Raw genomic sequence first — 18,624 nt, forward strand, 5'->3', positions numbered from 1 at the left:
AGATGAACTCAGACTCATCTAGTAATTAATATTTCAGCATTTTGTTATTTTGAAATACCTAGTCAATAATTTTTATCATTGAACACAACTTAGTAAACCTGAAATCTTAACAACAGATGGTGAGAAAACATGTTCAGACATCCACATTATATAATTATTACTGAAAATTTTCGTCTAAAATTTTATTCCAGTTAACATTTTATTAGTTCTTAACTCTATGAGATTTTAAAGTTAATCACCCAACCTATTTCTTTGACAAAATTTATAACAGGGATAACATGAATTTATTTTGTAAACTGAGGGAAAACAAAAGATACTATACTTAATATTAATAACCTTAAAAGACATATCTATTTAGCCAAAAGTTAAACCAGCCTTAGTATCAAATATTTTCTTAGATCACAGACCTAATGAGAGGCTAACTTGCCTCAGAGTCTAGAATGCACATGGCCAAGCACTGTTATAATAAAACACTATCCTTTTCTTTGTCATTGGCTTATAACCGTAATTTGACCAGTTTGCCAATATATGACCCAGGGGGCTCTCAGAAGGTATAGATACAGAGCTCCCCATCCCCTTGGTGTTTAAGACACAAATAGAAAGAGAAAACAAAAACGGGAAAAGACAGGCTAGAGGCAAACAAAACAAACATGTCACAAATAAACCAGAACCAGAACCAGATGAGTACTCACAGAAATGGATCCTCCAGAGAGGAGGAGCTGGGGGGCAAAACCTTGTCTCTAACCAACCTGGTACCGCAGATTGGCTTCAGAGAGGCCCAGATTGGCACAAAGCCCAGACAGCATGTAAGCCCAGAACCAGTGCCAGTGATTAGCCTAAGGGAGACTCCAACCATAGAGACAAGGGAGTTCCGGTGCACTCTCCAGTTTGACAATTCCCAGACTTTCCCACAGTTTCCAGAACCAGAAAAACATTTGCTTTCCACTAGCTTAAGCGTCTATAGGTGGCCAATGCCAGGAAGGTGAGGGTCGGGAAAATCCCCAAGATAAAGAAGTTCTTAGCAGCTGCTGGGATATCCCGGCAATCACCTCCCCGGGGCTAGCCTGCCACACGCAGCTGTGGCTTGGACCTGCTGCAGTGCTCTATCCCCACTCCCTCCCTTTGAAGAGGGGGAGTGAGTTCACCAGCTCCAGGTCCAGTCCGATCTTGTCCCATCTGGGTGGCTACTTTAGTACCGTGCTAAGGTCTGGCTGCCTGCCACTTGAAAATGTTAAAAATTGAGAGGCATGGCTGGTAGGGGAAAAAGCAGGTTTATTCAGAATGCCGACATTCAGGGAGGATGTGGACTCCTATCCAAAGGCCACCTCCCCGTTGCTAGACCGACCACAAGATTTTATAGGTACACAAGAAGAACAAAGGAAAGGGGGAGTTGATCAGGTAGGTCTTAGGGCTGACATCCTTCCTAAGCTCTGGTCTGTTCTAAGATATTATCTCGGACTCCAGACTTGGACTCAGCCACTGCAGCCTGGGACTTTATGTGTATTTCCGGTGTCTGGGCGCCTGAGGATTAAGAAATTGCCCTTTCTAGGTTAGGATTTTGTTAATTAAATGGATTAATGAGGTACCATATCTTGCTGTGTACAATGCACACTTTTTTGCCCAAATTTGTGAGGGAAAAATAAGGATGCGCATTATACATGGATAGTACTAATTCCATATCTATATAAATGTTTTTAATTCTTTTATTTATGTTTGAGTTAAAAGTGTAACTCTAAAAATCAATAATCATATCTGTATGCAAAATAATACCCTGGAATATGATCATCGGTTTTGTTGAAATTAGGATGAATTTGCAACGACTAAGAGTTCTTGGCCTTCTATGATGCATAAATATCGTAAATTTGTTACTGGTACATAAACTTTCTTGTACCTTGTATCTGTTCTTCTATTTTGTAATTACTTGTTACATAAAATTCCTTGTATCACAATATTTTAAAAATAAATACTAAAGGGGCAGTTGGTTAGAGCACGTGCTCTGAACAATAAGGTTGCTGGTTCGATTCCCACATGGGCCAGTGAGCTGTGCCCTCTGCAACTAGATTGAAGGCAATGACTTGAGCAGAGCTGCCACTGAGCTGCTGGTGGGCAACTGGATGGCTCAGTTGGTTAGAGTGCATGCCCTTAACAACAAGTTTGCCACTTTGATTCCCGTATGGGATGGTGGGCTGCATCCCCCACAACTAGATTGAAAATGGCGACTGGACTTGGAGCTGAGCTGTGCCCTCCACAACTAGATTGAATGACAACAAGTTGACTTAGAGCTGATGGGTCCTGCAAAAAACACAGTTACCCAATACAAAAAAATGTTTTAAATGCTAAAATTCCTTTACAATACGAAGAACAAGTACCTAAATGTAAACAAATAAAATTTGAAATAAAAAATTAAAATGAAAGATTCTTTCCCTGAAAGTTTGGGCCAAAATCGTGGGTGTGCATTATACATGGGAGTGCATTATACATGGCAAAATATGGTACATGTAGCCTTGAGAAAGGGAACAAAACAGAGCTCTTCAGTTAATCAATGAGAAGAGAAACAAAAAGGAAATAGCTGAATATCAGGGTGGATCTAACTGCAAACTAGCTAAGTTTAATTATGTTATTGATTTACTGAATTTCACCCTTACAGTTGCTTGTTTCATACTTTAAAAAGTGTTTCTTTCATGTGATATAGCCCCCTAAAGACAATAGCTAGCTGAAGTAGAATAATATTGAATGTCAACTATATATATATATATATATATATATATATATATGTATGTATATATAGTCTGACAATTAAGTTCACGAACTTGCCACCATGGGCTTACATTGGCAGCACTGTACCAACAGCTTGGTAAGGTTTCATAACCTTGGCGTATCAGTGTCTCACAGCTGTGTTTGTGTTGATGCGTGGCGGTGTCTTGCTGAGTGGCATTTATTATTATTGTTGCATGTTTTTGTGTGCTGTCACAAGAATGTCTGAGCTTCAGTTAGAGCAACAAAGAAACATTAAATTTCTTGTTAAACTTAGCAAGAGTGGAAGTGAAATCAGGGACATGTTAGTCCAAGTTTATGGGGATAATGCTATGAAGAAAACAGCAGTGTAGAAATGGATTAAATGTTTTTCTGAGGGGAGAGAATCTGTCACTGATGAGGAGAGGTCAGGGCAGCCAGTAATGAGCAGAACTGATGAAAACATTGCAAAAATTAATTAATCAAATTGTGAGTCAAAATTGTTGGCCAACTGTGAGAAGCATAGCAGACCAAGTAAACATCAACAGAGAAACAGGAAACTCTTAACTGAAAATCTTGCCATGAGAAAGGTGTGTGCAAAAGTGGTCCCGAAGGAGCTCTTGCATCACGACAATGCACCAGCTCACACGGCACTGTCTGTGAGGGAGGTTTTAGCCAGTAAACAAATAACTATATCGGAACACCCTCCCTACTCACCTGATCTGGCCCCCAATGACATTTTTCTTTACCCGAAGAAAAAGGAAATATTGAAAGGAAGACATTTTGATGACATTCAGGACATCAAGGGTAATACAACAACAGCTCTGATGGCCATTCCAGTAAGAGTTCCAAAATTGCTTTGAAGGGTGGACTAGGTGCTGGCATCGGTGCAGAGTTTTCCAAGGGGAGTACTTCGAAGGTGACCATAGTGATATTCATCAGTGAGGTATGTGGCACTTTTTCTACGATGAGTTTGTGAATGTAATTGTCAGACCTCATATATTCATGGGATGTAAAGTACAGCATTGGGAATATAGCCAATGGTATTGTAACAACTATATACAATGTCAGGGGGGTAATAGATTTGGGGGGGTTATCAGTTTGTGAGAGGTGTAAATGTCTAATTATTACTTTGCTTTGTATACCTGAAACTAATAAGAAAAAAATTGTTGACCACAGAACTCTGAGTCAACACAAGCATATTGTGATAATTTGTAGACCATTAATGAAAGACTTGTCTGCCATTTGCCCTATTGAAGGACTGGAGAGGGGAAAAAACTCTGAAGATTCACCCTAAATTTAACAGTCAGTAATTGTATCAAAACAAATGCAAGGAGTGGTAGTTTCTACCCCTATCTTCAGTTCCATGAGAGACCTTTGCTTCCTTGTCTCCCTGCCAGGGAATGTCTTTCCTGAGAGCATATAGTATCCTATGCCTTTAAGAGGAAGGGAGAAAATAATGTGTAATAAGCTAGAGTTACACATATCTAGGATGTCATTCTCAATTGTTAATTCAAACAGGGGACTTATCTAGCTTTTTGTCTAATCGAATGAAGGCATTTGATACCTTGTCTATATTCAAATTGATTTCTTCTTACAAAATAACAAGTGCAAATGACTGCTCAACATGGATTGATTGATACCATACCCCAGAGGCCACTGACTCTGAAGATCCCAGCTGTTGAGAATCTGAAAAAAGAGTTTGGGCCATTGACCTGCAGTGGAATCCCAATGGGGAGATAAGAGAGCAAAGGAGCTTGCTCAACTCCCACCGTACAGAAGGAAGAGATAGACCCTGTTTGTGCTGTGATATGTGTTGGCAGGACCCAAACTGACCCTGTGCTAATAGGGCTTACTGTTCTCTTGCTTCCATGCCTACATCCTCTCCTCTTATGCCTTGCCACCTCCTTCTTCTCTTCTCTTCTCTTCTCTTCTTTTCTTTTCTCTTCTCTTCTCTACTCTACTCTTCTCCTTTCTTTGCCTTTCCCCCACTGTTCCATTTTCTCCTCTCAATTTCTTCTTTTGCCTTGCCTTTTCATTTTCATTTTGAGTTATCCCTTTCATTGTGATAACCAAATTTAATTTGCATTTCCTCAGTGGATAACAATGTTGAACATATTTTCATGGCTTATTTGCCATTCTTATATCTTCTTTGTGCATCTTTTAATTAGGTTGTTCACTTATTTTTGGTAGAGTTTGAGAATTCCCCCCCCCTTTGTATATGAGGTGTGATAAACAAATATGGTGAATGTTTAAATAAAAAAATTATCACAGTAAAAGACACATTGCCTTTAATTCCCCTCAAAATACTTCCCCTTGCTTTGAACACACTTATCCCATCATCCTTGCCACTTTCTGAAGCAGTTCTGGAAGTCCTCTTTGGTGACTGTCTTCAGTTGCGCTGTTGTGGCTGCCTTTGTGTCCTGAATCAATTAAAAACGTTTACCTTTCATGGTCATTTTGACTTTGGGGAAGAGCCAGAAGTCGCACAGTGCCAGATCCATTGAATAAGGTGCAAGAGGACACACTGTAATGTTTTTTATTTGACAGAAATTGTTGTACCAGAAGTGATGTGTGAACCAGAGCCTTTCCATTGTGATGAAACAATACAGTGGATGCTGCTGCCGATTGCCTTTCAACGGAAATTCAGGGATCTTCAATACAGGAAGCGGCACATTGAACCTTAGTGACAAACAGTGTGTGACAAGTTTCAACCTGTTCAGTGCAGTCAGTCGGGTGTGAGCTATGTTTTTTTTTCTTTTTTTTAATTGTGAAATACACATTTTAAAAAATTAGTTTCAGGTGAGCTATGGTTTTAAAGTGTGCCATAAATCACCCTCCATCATGGCAATGCTCTATGTCACACATTGCTTCTGTATATGGCAATTTCTGTCTAATGAAAACACTATAGTGTGTCTTCATCCGCCTTATGCACTGGATTTGGCACCATATGACTTCTGACTCTTCCCCAAAGTCAAAATGATTCAGGACATTGAGGCAGCCACAACAGCGCAACTAAAGACACTCATGAAAGAGAACTTCCAGAACTGCTTCAGAAAGTGGCAAGAATGAAGGGATAAGTGTGTTCAAAGCGAGGGGGAGTATTCTGAGGGGGATTAATGGCAATGTTTCTTTTTCAGTAATTTTTTTATTTAAACATTCATCGTATTATTTTTTATCACACCTTGTATATGGAGAGAGTCCCTTGGCAAATCTTTGTTGTGCAATTATTTTTCTCCCCTTTTGTAACTTGTGTTTTCATTTTATTTTCAAGAACAGAAGTTTTACATTTTGATGAAGTCAAATTTATCTATTTGTTATCTTATGGCTTGTGTTTTTTGGTTTTTGGTGTCATATCTGAAACTCCTTGCCTAACCAAGGTCCTAATGATTTTCTCTTGTATTTTCTCACAGATGTTTTTATAGTGTTAGGTTTCACATTCATTTCAATGATGTATTTTGAATTAATTTTTGTATATGGTACAATGTATGGCTAAAAGTTGGTATTTTTGCATATGGATATCCAATGTTTTTAAGCACCATTGTTGAAAACTCTTTCATTTTTCCACTGAGTTCATTTATGGATTCTCTGTTCTGTTTAATTGGTCTGTTTGTCTAACTTTATGTCAATACCACACTGTTTTTATCTCTGTTGCTTTATAATAAGACTTTATAACAAATGTTTAGCCCTCCAACTTTGTCCTGCTTTTTCAAAGTCATTTTGGCTATTCTAAGTTCTATGTACATGTTACATGAATTGTAAAGCAACTTGTCAAACTCCACAAAAAGCCTGGTGGGAGCGTGAGTGAGATCACATTAAATTTATAGATCAGTTTTGAGAAATTTGACATCTTTACAAAATTGCATCTTTTAACTCATGAACATGACATGTTCTCCCATGTATTTAGGTCTGTTTTTTTAATAAGACTTTTATTGGGGAATTGCAGGGATGAGAACAGTGCTGGGGAATTGGGGGAAGGGGAACAGACAAGTTGCTGTCCTTTTGTTCTTCAGTCTACTTGAGGAGGACGTTGCTTCACTGGCCCAAGTTGGCACCATCATTGCGCTCTTCCCGGGCGAGGCAGATCAGTCCCCGGCTTCTGGACGGCCACTCACGGAAGCTGCTGGCCGCTCACGCTGGCTGCTGGCTACATATGGTAGCCCATGGCAACCCACTGCCACAGGGGCTGCAGCCTACACCTTCGCTGGCGACTCACGGCAACCCAATTCCAGGTTGAGCTGTTGTTCAGCATCTTAGCTGTGGAGGGCAATGTCACTGGCCCTCATATGTGGGATCCGAACCGGGGCCCTCTGGCATCCCAAGCCAGTTCCTAACCACTGCGCCACTCGGCCGGCCCTATTTAGGTCTTTTAAAATTTCTCTCAGCAATGTCTTGTAGTTTCAGTGTCAGATTTATCCTGAGGTATTTCATATTTTTGATGCTATTATAAATAATATTTTAAAATTTTGATTTCATGTTATCTGTTGCTATTATAATATATAGAAAGATAATTGTTTTGTATATTGACCTTTGCAACTTTACTAATTTCACTTATCAGTTCTAGTAGCTTTTATAGATTCTACCATATTTTCTATATAAACGAGTATGCCATCTGCAAATAAAGGCTCTCTCGTCTCTAATCTGTGTGCATTTTATGTCTTTTTCTTGTTTATTCCATTGCATAGAACTTCACTTGAAATGCTGTGGGCACACATCTTGCCCCTTACCTGTCTTACGATGAAAGCATTCAGTAGCTTGCTGTCAATTATGATGTTAGCTGTAAGATTTTGGTATATGTCATTTATCAAGTTGAAGTAGTTTCCTTTTTTATAGTTTGCTCAATGTTTCCACCAAGAATGGGTGTTGGGGGCCGGCCGAGTGGCGCGATGGTTAAGAACTCGCTTGGGATGCCAGAGGGCCCCGGTTCGGATCCCACATATGAGGGCCAGTGACACTGCCCTCCACAGCTAAGATGCTGAACAACAGCTCAACCTGGAGCTGGGCTGCCATGAGTTGCCGGCGACGGCGTAGGCTGCAGCCCCTGTGGCAGTGGGTTGCCATGGGCTACCGTATGTAGCCAGCAGCCAGCGTGAGTGGCCAGCAGCCGCAGTGAGCGGCCGTCCAGAAGCTGGCGACTGATCTGCCTCGCCAGAGAAGAGCACAATGATGGTGCCAACTTGGGCCAGTGAAGCATCGTCCTCCACAACTAGACTGAAGAACAAAACGACAGCAACTTGTCTGTTCCCCTTCCCCCAATTCCCCAGCACTGTTCCCATTCCCCCAATTCCCCCCAAAAAAAATCTTAAAAAAAAAAGAATGGGTGTTGGGTTATGGCAAACACTTGTACTGTATATATTGAAATGATCATATGGTACTCATTTTTTGTTTGGTTTCACAGGTGCATATTTATCTCCAAATTCATCAAGTTGTATATATTAAATATGCACAGCTTTTTGTATATCAATTATATCTCAATAAAGTATTTTTTTCAAAGCTCCAGCTTATAGCTTACTGATTCCAAGCAACAATGGACAATAAAAAGATTAGACCCTCTGATTTCATTATCATTGGATTTCACCTGTGTGTTTTCAGGACTTCTCTGGGAGAAAGAAGAGTGCTCCTGAACAAGTTACTGGCTTTCTCTAGAATGAAAGGGAAAATCCTAAAGGGGGATAGAATTATTTTTTTCTCACAAACTTACATTTCCAATAAGAGTGATTTCATGCTAAAAATACCAAAGATTGTTATTTTCATTTAAAAATATGTAAATACACAATATAATATATACTGTTTTTCTATCTAATTTAATCTAATGTATATATATATATATATATATATATATATACACACACACATATAACTTACTGAAAAACTAAACATAAAATCCAGGCCCCTCAACATACCTTATTAATTCTGGCAGCATTAGGCACCATGATGTGCAGTGAAAATAATGCAGAGGATATTTATGTCTCATTTTATTTTATGTAATCTTATCCTGTTTACCTTATTCTTTGATGTATTCATGGGCAATAGACTACCTTCAAACATTCTCATCAGTGACATTTTTAAAGAAGAAGGCAACATTCTATTAAATCACTATTGTACTTAGAGTTGCAAGAATGTTTTAATCTGTTATGACTGTTAAAAACTCCCATATCTTACTGAACCAGACTTTGTGCACAGATTATTCTTATGCCATTGTTTAGTTTGCAGAATTTTCCAGCCGTAAAAATTAAATTTCTTCTTTACAATGAATGAATATGTGTCTTTGCTTAACTTACATAGCAGTTCTACAATTAGCCCAAAAATATTTTAGTTATAATTTTAAAACCTTATCAATATTCAAAAAATATTTAAATAGTTGTCAATTGCTTACTATGTGAAAGACACTGTACTGAGTGCTAAGATGGGTCTTACAAAGGTGTATATTGACATCATCCCTGATATGAAAAACACTTGTAAGGGAAAAAACATGTATGCAAGTAACTGTAATAAAAGCCCTAAATTGTAGGTGTGGCTCCAGTAAAATACTACTGAAGTTCAGAGAAGAGATCAGAAAATGCATAATGCAGAATATGGCATTTGTATAGGGAAAGGTAATAACCCATTGAGGCTGAAATGGAGGCTGTATGAAGGTGAATAGATTGAAATCAGGCTAGAAATTTAGGTTGGGATCAGTACATGAAAAATATTGGATACCACAATAATGAGTTGGGGTTATCACTTTATGAGATATATAACTGTCTAATCACTATGTTGTTTTGTACACTTGAAACTAATAATGAAAATAAAAAGTAAAATAAAACAAAACATTAGAACATAAAAAACCTCAAACAAAATAAAAAGAATTTGGCACTTCAAAAAATTAAATATTTTTCGGGGCCTGCTGAGTGGCGCGTTGGTTAAGAGCTGACTTGGGTCTCCAGCTCTGAGCAGCAGGGTCCTGGTTCAGATCCCACATGAGGACCAGTGACACTTCCCTCTACAGCTAAGATAGTGAACAACAGCTCAACCTGGAAATGAGCTACCGTGAGTTGCTGCTGATGGCTTAGGCTGCAGCCCCTGCGGCAGTGGGCTGCCATAAGCTACCGTGAGTGGCCGGCAGCCAGGGTGAGTGGCTGGCAGCTGGTGTGAGCTGCCAAGAGCCACTGTGAGCGGCCGTCCAGAGGCCAGTGACCGATCTGCCTCACCCAGGAAGAGCACAAGGATAATACCAACATGGGCCAGTGAAGCAATGTCCTCCACAACTAGACTGAAGTACAAAAGGACAGCAACTTGTCTGTTCCCCTTCCCTGATTCCCCAACGCTGTTCACCTCCCTGAATTCCCCAATAAAAATCTTTCAAAAAAAGAATTTAAATATTTTTCTTATTTTTCCATTTTTGTAAGTATCACGTGTACAAAACAACATAGTGATTAGACATTTACATACCTCACAAAGTGATAACTCCAGTAAGTCTACTACCCATCTGACACTATACATAGTTATTACTTACTATTATTGACTATATTCCCTATGCTGTGTTTTACATCCCTTGAAAAAAACCAAATGTATATATTGGGTTGTCAGGAAAGTCATGACGTATTTTTTCTATGTTTTTCATTGCAAAAAATGCATCATGACTTTTTCGACTACTCAATATATACAGTGCCAAAAAAATGTGTACACATTTTAAGAAAGGAAAAAACTGTTAAAATTGTAATACTCAATAAATACTGATAGCAAAAGATGAATACAAGTCACGTTTGACTTCTGCAGTTACAAGAGGTGCTCAAAGTGGTCACCATCAGCATCCAGGCACTTCTGATTACAGCAAACTACTGCTTGAGCATAGATAACATCTCTTAAAATGTGTATACATATTTTTGGCACCCCCAGTATATATATAAAAAAGAGTTGACATTCATTTATTTTATATTGGTTTCAGGTGTACAGTGCAGTGGTTAGACATTTATGTAATTTATAAAGTAATACCCCCAATAAATCCAGTGCCCATCTGAAACTATACATAGTTTTTACCATATTATTGACTGTGTTCTTTATGCTGTATTTTATACCCCCATGACAACTTTGTGACTACCAATTTGTTCTTCCTAATCCCTTCAACTTTCTCACCCATGTCCCAAACCCTTCCCATCTAGCAACTATCAGATTGTTCTCTGTATGTGAGTTTATTTCTGTTTCATTTGTTCATTTTGTTTTTTTCAGATTCCACATATAAGTGATAACATATGGTATTTGTCTTTCTCAGTCTGATTTAATTCACTTAGCATAATACTCTCTTAGGTCCATCCATGTTGCTCTTATTACACCTGTATTTTGATAGCACTAAGACCTCTATCAGTTCCCCCTCATTACTTCTTCTTCTGTGTAGCATGAATCCTATCTATCATCCATAACTTTTATACGAGGTCTGACAATTAAGTTCACGAACTTGTTGCAATGATGTTGCTAAACTTTTTTTTATATCAGAGAGATTATTCATTATGAATTTGTACCAGCTGGACAGTTAACCAAGTATACTATTTGAAAGTGCTAAAAAGGCTGAGTGATAATGTTAGACGAAAACGACCTGAACAGTTTGCCAATAATTCATGGCTCTTGTATCACAACAATGCACCAGCTCACATGGCACTGTCTGTGAGGGAGTTTTTAGCCAGTAAACAAATAATGGTATTGGAACACCCTCCCTGCTCACCTGACCTGGCCCCCAATGACTTCTTTCTTTACCCGAAGATAAAGAAAATATTGAAAGGAAGACATTTTGATGACATTCAAAGGTAACACGACGAAAGCTCTGATGGCCATTCCAGAAAAGGAGTTCCAAAATTGCTTTGAAAACTGGACTAGGCACTTGCATCAGTGCATAGCTTTCCAAGGAGAGTACTTCAAAGGTGACCCATAATGATGTTCAGCAATGAGGTATGTAACACTTTTTCTGGGATGAGTTCACAAAGTCAATGGTCAGACATTGTATTCTTATTAGTATCCTCAATTTTTTTGTTCACTTATTTTTTTATTCACACCTCCTGACAAAAATTCAACTTCTCAATCCATCAAATCTCTATGTTCTCTCTACATCTCTACCAAGCTTACTGGGGAAAAAATCACTCCAATATACAGAAGAATTACATGATACTTTCCTAATTTTCTATCGCAACTGGAGCTTCCACACTGTTCAGCAAACTTGTTGTATTTGCCTGATCTTCTGCTTTGCTCTTTCCACTCCAACTCTATACTCTCATTTTCAGAACATGACCTGAACTCCTGTTTCATAGGAAAATTGGAAGCCATCTCAAGGAAATGTATGCCAACTAGAAACTTACCAGCTTCCATATTTACTATATAGTTGGTATTTGAAGCCATGGGAAAGATTAATGTTGTTTAGGACAGGGGTCAGCAAACTGCGGTTCGTGAGCCAAGTGTAGCTCTTTGGGTACGTTCCGTCTCAAAAGTTTCCGACCCCTGAAAGAGCCAATCCTGTGCCTCACAACAATTTAAAAATTATTCAAGAGCCATAAATATATTTTTACATAATCACTATTTTGTGAATAATATCCTGTAAAAGTTTTATAAATGAAACTATGATAGGTTTATTTTCATTTCAATTTTACTTCAGAGCCACAGTTTGTGAGCCACAGTTTGCTGACCCCTGGTCTAGGAAATAGTGTGTAGAGAGAACATTGATTTTCAATATTTAGAGTATTTTTGGATCACCTATGGTGCTGAATTAAAATGCAGATTCTAAGGTGCTGTAATATTTTGAAGTGATAAGGGCAATGAAATTTGCGTTTTTACCAAGTACCTTAGATCATAATGTTACAAGTGTTCCCAGAACCACTCTTTGAAAAATAATGGTGTGGAGTGAGACTAGAAGTAAGCTAAGAGCAGAACTTTGGGGACATACCACCATTTAAGAAAAACGCATATGGGTGATTAAGTAGGAAATAATTGAGAGGAAACCAGGAGAACATTTTACCACAGAAAAAGAGGGTCGGCCGGAATTTCAAGAAGGTAGATGAGGTTAACAATACCCAACTATTCCAGAGATATAAATAGATATGACCAAATAAATCTATTGGATTTATACTAAAAAGTTGGGGGAGATAGTTGATGATTTGGTAAGAAAGATTTCACAGTGAGGGAAATGGTACATTGCTGTAGCTTATGGAGATAATTGGAGATGAGGCAATGAATGCAATGAACACAGACTTTTCAAGAAATATAAGTACAAAGGTGAAAACATTAGGTCAGCAGTTGGATGAGATAATGATAGTGGAGACTGAAGACTCCTGGAGGGCAGGGGCTACTTGTTTTTATCCCCAGGACCAAGTTAATCCCACTATATGTTTGTTGAATGAAATAATTTCTCCAATTGTATGTACTTATGTGTTTCTCTCTGCAATAATAATTTGATTTAAATAGTCCTCAAAGACTCTCAGTGGCAATGTCTGAGGAGACAAATGTTTGATGATCCGGAACTTGTTAAACTCACTAGTGACTAGAGAAGGAAGAAAGAGGGTGTTTCATTTTCAACAAATTAGGAACTAATTAGTGGGACCTCTACTGCTTTTTGTTGTTGCTGTTCAATTAGCGATTGAGACAGAAAATATGTGAGTTGGAAGAAATAAATGTAGAAATGTGCATGGGGGCAGATCAAAGAGGGCTTTGAATTCCAGGTAAGATATTTGTTATGCTTGACAATTAAAAGTTTTGGAACAGAAAAGTGATAAAACCCATAGGCATTTAAGTGGATGTTTCAAACTTAGTTATCTTAGGTCCTACTAACCTTGTATGATATATACCTCTGTTCTCCTGCTCACCGTATCTCTAGCTATATGCTGAGAGGGAGTGGAATGGACTGGCCAAAATCAGGGACTCTAGAGTTGGACAGACTTCCTTTGAAATCTGCCTCTACCATTTACTCGTTGTGGGTCTTGGCTGAGCCTTGGTTTCCTCATCTGTAAAGTCACATTGTAAGGATTCATGGAGATAATATGTGCAAACTATTTGACATCGGTTAAGCACAAAATACACATTGGCCATTGTTACTGTTATTATGGAGAATTCCTCCTGGTGTTCTCTCTCTTGAGGGAGTGCCTGCTTCTCAGTCATAACAACAATTTCCTTTTCTCAGAGCTTTACATGCTTGTAGATGGCAATAGTGCAGATCCCTTTAACTGTTACATTAAGTTCATCTTAAACATATCGCATGATACCCCATATGAAGAATTGAGGTGAAGATAGAAATTGTTGCTGAAATCTTGACTACTATGTTACCTCCCAAAATAGAAATGTGATGTATTCATTATAAGCCTTTTTCATATTTCTATTTCCAGAAAGCTTCTAGGAGACTCAGGCAATGTTGGTCAGCATTATTGTTCCTACATCAGCTGACACAGACATGCCCAAACTGAGAAAGTTCTAATATAATGCAATCTTGAGTAATATTTTTGATGGTTGAATAAAAAAAATCTCCTGTAGATGGTTTGTGCACTTTGTAACTGAGATTGCAATGTAAGAATCCCAAGCGTGTTGCTTCCATATTAGTGACAGTAAAGGAGGATGTGTCTATCTTTGCACCCAGTAAAGCATTAAAGAGTCTGCTAGTTATCTTTTGCCTGTCACCAAGTTTTATGTAGTTTTTCAAGAGATTGAGCTATAAAATGACTTTTGTGGGCACACAGCATTTAAAGTGATTATCATTTTAATGATTTGCTTAGCTGATTATTTTTAGCGAAGATAAAATTACCCACCAGGCTCTGTTTCAAGCCTTTGGACATTAAATGGGAATTTTTAAGCAATTAGAATGGGAGCACCTCTTGCTTTTGAGATCCCTAAAGCAATAAGTTCATATTTAAAATATTTATAATTCAGTAGTGGCTGGGAGGGCAATTTGCTGTGTATTTCTTGTAGCACAACCACATCAGAATTTCCTTTAAAATTTTTTATTAGTTTCAGGTGTACAAAACAATGTAATAGACATTTACACCCCTCACAAAGTGATAACCCCCTTCCCCCAATCTACTTTAGTTGTGCTAGGATGGTTTTGACCATTTCCATTCCTGGTGGGGCTTCTAAGTCCTCAGATATTACTTAATGCAAGAATTAATAGGTCTTTGGTTGTAAATCCATTTCCAGAACCCAAAATATGAGAAACAGGGTTTTGAGAAGTGAGTCATGTATTTTAAATAGCAGGTTCAGTTGTAAATATTTCTTAGGGGGCCAGATGGACCCATGTCCTGTTGGGGAGTCCACTTCATAGTCAATGTAGAGGCCTGACCACCGCATTGTATTTCTGAAGCTGATGTTGAATAATATAGTATGTCAACTATGATTATATATACATATAGTCTCGGGACATGCACTAGAGAGCGGGAACGGATTCAATGGAATTGTAATAGATAAGCATGATTTCGGGGGTGGGAGGGCAAAAGATGGGGGGAGGGGGTTGTTACTTTGTGAGGGTGAAAAGGGCAACTATTGCATTGTTCTGTACACCTGAAACTAACAATAAAAAAAATAAACTAAAAAAAATAAACTAAATAAAATAAAAAGCAGGTTCACCTTTTAAAAAAACACTTCTAATAGTAAGGGAATGGAGAAATCTCAAAATAAGTTAGTCTTTAATCTGGAATGACATCTCTAATACATGGACCAGTACTTTCAAGAACTGTTACAGAAAACAGAACATAGAAATAATGGCAACTTTCTATTTCTTTTGTTTTTATAAGGCCATGCTTTTTTCCTTCACTCCTCTTTTTCCCATTCTCAAAAATTCCTTGGGTATGAGCTTCTTAGCCAGGACTGGCTACAAAATTTGGGGGGTACAGTGCAAAATGAAAATTTGAGATCCCTTGTTCAAAAATTGTTAAGAATTTCGAGAATTCCAGTCAAGATAGCAGAGTAAGTAAACGATGTGCTCACCTCCACTCAGGACCACATCAAAATTACAACTAAACTACAAAACAACCATCATTGAGAATCACATAAGGACTAGCTGAAACAAAGCTCTACAATTAAGGACATACAAAAGAAACCACCTCGAGACTGGTAAGAGGGACAGAGACGAGGAACATTGGAGAATATTGGAGTTTAGTTTTCTTTTCTTTTAATGTCTTAATCTGAGTAATGCTGGCCTTATAAAATGAGTTGGCACATGTTCTCTCTTTATTCTCTGGAAGAGCTTGTGTAGAATTAGTATTATTTCATCCTCAAATCAAATAGTTGGTAGAATTCACCGATGAATCATCTGGGCCTGGGATTTTCTTTATAGAAGAGTTTTTCACTGTAACTTCTATGGTTTTAAACAGACACAGAGCTACTCGGGTTTTCTGTTGCTTCTTTCATGAACTTTGGTAGTTTGTTACTTCAGGAGAATTTACCAAGTTCATCTAACTTTCCAAACTTATTGGCAAAAAAATTAATAACACTCTTTTACTATACTTTTTAAAGCATCTGTCGCAACTGTAATAATGACTCTTATTTCATTCCTAATATTGGAGTCATCTTTTCTCTCTCTCTCTTTTTTTTTCTTGTCAGCCTGGATACACATTTATCAGTTTTATTGACCTTTGCAAAAAATAAGTGTTGCCTTCTATTGATTTTTCTTTATGTTTTCTGCTTTCTATTTCACTAATTCCTTCTCTTATTTATAATTTCCTTTCTTTTGCTCTTTTTTTTGCTCTTTCTTTTGCTCTTAATTTGCTCTTTCCTGTCTAGTTTATTAACATTGAAGCTTGGATCATTGATTTAAGATCTTTCATCTTTTCTTTTTATTAAAGCAAACTCCTGTTTTATTTAAACATACACAACTATTAAGAAATAGAATATATAACCCACAGGGAAAATATTCATGAAACATATTAATATATTATCTGACAAAAAGTTGGAATCCAGTACATATAAAGAATTTTTACAACTGAAAAAGAATTGTATACACCACATGAAACTCGTCATATGAGTTTATCAATACCCAACTTTACACTTTGTGCAATAAAAAAACTATACACTTGTGTATCGGCACAATTATGCATTGTCATAAAGTTTCTAAATACATAATCTCACTTTTCGTACTCAACACATTACCTCCTGATAATAAAGAACATTTAGAGTAACACTGGTCTAGGTTGTTGTGGGGGTTAATCTGCCTGTGATACAATCTTTAAGGGAGGCTATAAAGACCTCTTTAACCTGTAAACCCAAGGTAACTGAAATATTTTGGGAAGAGTGTATAAGAATACATATTAAAACTTTGTAAAAAGTTAAGTTGAAACTATACTTTCATGTATTGAACACACTTTGTTGAGCATAACATTAGAAGCAGTAGAATCATCACCCCTCTAAGAGCCAATGTAGCTAATTTAGGAATTGGGATAAGTGATGGACTTTTTACAGTAAGGAATAAATTCAGTAAATTCATGTGGTCCTCACTACCAACAGACCCATATTGTGCAAAGACCAAAGCAAGGAGAACTGGAGTTTGTGGTTTATAAGTAGATTGATAATATACTTGGGTTTTTTTCTCTTTTATGACATTTGTTCATAACAATGACCGTTTGGTGTTGAGTGTTATTATATAGAGTTCTTGGACAATTAAAGTATGAGAGCTCGAGAAAGGAAAGCAGGATATGGGAAGTGGGAAAAGAGAAAAGAAAGAAGACAGCATTGCTTCAAGTTCAGCTAATGTGAACAGATGAGGGCTCCAAAAATAATTTTGGGGAAAATGTTATGATATTTTGATCTCAGTTAGACTTTATATTCTATTTGACCTTATATGTTATCAGCTACATTAGTTACTATTATGGATTGTGTGTGATCTTTCTTGAATAAATTGTAGGATTCAAATTGCTTGACAATACAATGGAGTCATTTACCATTTGGAGCTAAGATGAACACTTGACCTAATGAGAGTGAACAGTGCACAGATAGGCGCTGATACTTGTGAAGGAAAACATCACCATGTAGAAAATCAAAAGACATATTCCAGGGATGGTAGCCTGAGAGGATCTTTGAATATATCCATTGCCAGCAGTGAAAAGTATGTCCTTTAATATATATTCAAACTAGTAGCTGGGTTAGATCGCTATATAAAAACATGGCATCATTTAACTTTATCTGAATCAGCTACCAATACATAGACTCAGTTACACACCATTTTAAATCCTAATCACCTTCAAAAGGCCCACCTAATACCATAACCTTGGGGGTTATAATTTTAACACATGAATTTTGAGAGATAAATTTGGGACACAAATATTCAGCCCATGGCATCATCCATTAAGAGACCTATATCATCTTTTTACATTTATTTTTTTAATGCTATAGAAAAATCTCGTATTTACAAAAATGCATACATTTGAGTTAGAAATTATTAAGCTATTTCTTTCTTTCTTTTTTTTTTTTACTGACTTTACCATCTTCTACCATCTCCCCTCCCCCCTTACCCTCTGGTAACCACTAAATTGTTGTCTGTGTCTATGAGTTTTTGTTTCTTTATTTGTTAGTCTTGTTCCTTTGTTGCTTTCAGTTTTATATCAGTGAAGTCATATTGTTCTCAACATTTTATGTCTAAGTTATTTTGCTTAGCATAATAATTTCAAGATCCTTCCATGTTGTCACAAATTGCAGTATTTCATCTTTTCTTATGGCAGAATAGTGTTCCATTGTGTATACATACCACATCTTCTTTATCCAATCATCTCTCGAAGGACACTTTGGTTTTTTCCATGTCTTGGCCACTGTAAATAATGCTGCATTGAACATAGGAGTACATATTATGGATAAAAGTATTTAGATTATTTTGGTAGATACCCAGGACAGGGATTTCTGGGTCATATGGTAATTATGTTCTTAATTTTTTGAGGAACCTCCACACTGCCTTCCATAGCA

Source organism: Hipposideros armiger, unplaced genomic scaffold (assembly GCF_001890085.2).
Source record: "Hipposideros armiger isolate ML-2016 unplaced genomic scaffold, ASM189008v1 scaffold_733, whole genome shotgun sequence".
Taxonomy (NCBI): domain Eukaryota; kingdom Metazoa; phylum Chordata; class Mammalia; order Chiroptera; family Hipposideridae; genus Hipposideros; species Hipposideros armiger.